Here is a 1,917-nt window from a genome sequence, read left to right on the forward strand (position 1 = left end):
TCTTTGACCTTGTCTGGCTCACCTACTGATGAAAGACTCCATGTCGACTGCACCTGTAGGCTGACCTTAACGTTTAGTCTTCTCGGGCGAGAATCCGATTCCTTTTCCTTTTCTTTTTTCTCTCCCGTTTGCTCTCCCGATTGTGAAAGTGTTTGGTTCAATTCTGAACGACAATATAAAAGTGCTGTGTGTCAAGAAATGGATTTTTATGTCTGTAAAAACGATAGATGGATTTTTCTTAGATTAGTTTTGAAAACTCCGATCGCATGATGGCTATTTGTTTGTCCGCCATGTGACGGATAAGATGGGCTTGAAAAGGAAAGACGAGTCGACTGACTTTTTTTCTTTAAAACCCTACTTTAAAACATGCTACAGTGTATTTTGTACATTTTCTACTGTGTGTAGATGTGACGAGGTGACATGTTCCGCCGTTACGTAATCAGATTGCAATTTTTTTTAAACTGTATTCCATTACAGTTACAGGGCAAAACATGTAATCTGATTACAGGTACATTTATTAAAAAATGGGGGATTACGTTAAGAGTGAGAGATGGGGGGGACAGGGAGAGAGAGAGAGAGAGAGAGAGAGAGAGAGAGAGAGGAGAGGAGAGAGAGAGAGAGAGAGAGAGAGAGAGAGAGAGAGAGAGAGAGAGAGAGAGAGAGAGAGAGACGAGAGAGAGAGAGAGAGAGAGAGAGAGAGAGAGAGAGAGAGAGAGAGAGCTAGCAAGCATTTTTTTTTTTTTAGCAGGTAACTGTAATGGATGACATTTTAAAAACTATGTAACTCTGGTTACATAGTTGACAGAGAACAGAAACTTTGGATGCAGTGGATGCAACACAGCCAAGTGGCTACAATCGGCGGGTATCAGTTTGAAGAAACCTGTCAAAGAAAGTTTTAAAACATGGACAATTGCGACTGTTGGAACGCTGATTTGAACGTCGGCCATCTTGTGCCTCAACCTTGGCACTAAGGAAGTCATTCCCAGGAAAGAACTGTGAATGGGACTGGAAAATCTCCTCCTACTCTTCTGTTCCACCCTTTCAGCTGCTCCATTTACCCATAATCCCTTTGTCCTCCCGTCACGCCTCCGGACCTCCCACTCCGCTCCGTCGCACTGTCAACACGTCGAGCGCTCGATAATGACCAGTCGCCTACGCGAGCGCTCGCCGTCATTTTCACTTTTTTTTTTCTGCCGGACCTCCTGCCATCTCTGTAATTTCCGTCTTTTTTAATTTGGGATGATAAAATACCACATTTTCTTTTCTTTTTCTTTTTTTTTTCTTTTTAACCAGAGTGCGAATAGATTGAGGTAAAGAGGAAGCTTCCAATTACACCTCACATTACCTGCCTGATGACATCCTCGTAAACGCTACACACAGCCTTGGCCTTCTTCTTTTTTTTTTTCAACCGATTAGCATTCCTGCGTTGAAATTGGACTCAGCAGCCGTGAGTGCTTGTTTGCAGCCAGACGTTCAAAAATAAACAGCAATTTACTACACAAGTCGGTTTAAAGCAAAATGGGTGAAAAGTGTGTTGTTATTGGCCATTTGCTTACATGGGGAAAAATGGAAAATGGCCCTAATTAAAGATGGAGGACACTGTTGGCAAGTCAGCCATCTTGTGCCACATAGTATTCAGGTTCTTTCACCGATAAAGGTCACGCATCCCTGTAAATTGGAATACATTTGTGACTTACAACATTCTAAAGATATATGCACTGATTTGTCCTGTGACATTCGTGTCAGCTATTTTTTTTGTGCCACAAAAGAACAGTTGAAGATTTTTGCACTGGAAAAAAAAAAAGTATGCCATAAAAATGTGCATAATGAAACGTGTGGCAGAAAAGAAACATGTTCTGATTTGAACCTCATATGGGTTCCTACTGTGGTAAGCCGCATAGCGCTCATGATCTTGCG

Source organism: Leptonotus elevatus, chromosome 16 (assembly GCF_054856555.1).
Source record: "Leptonotus elevatus isolate MCC_2025b chromosome 16, RoL_Lele_1.0, whole genome shotgun sequence".
Classification (NCBI taxonomy): domain Eukaryota; kingdom Metazoa; phylum Chordata; class Actinopteri; order Syngnathiformes; family Syngnathidae; genus Leptonotus; species Leptonotus elevatus.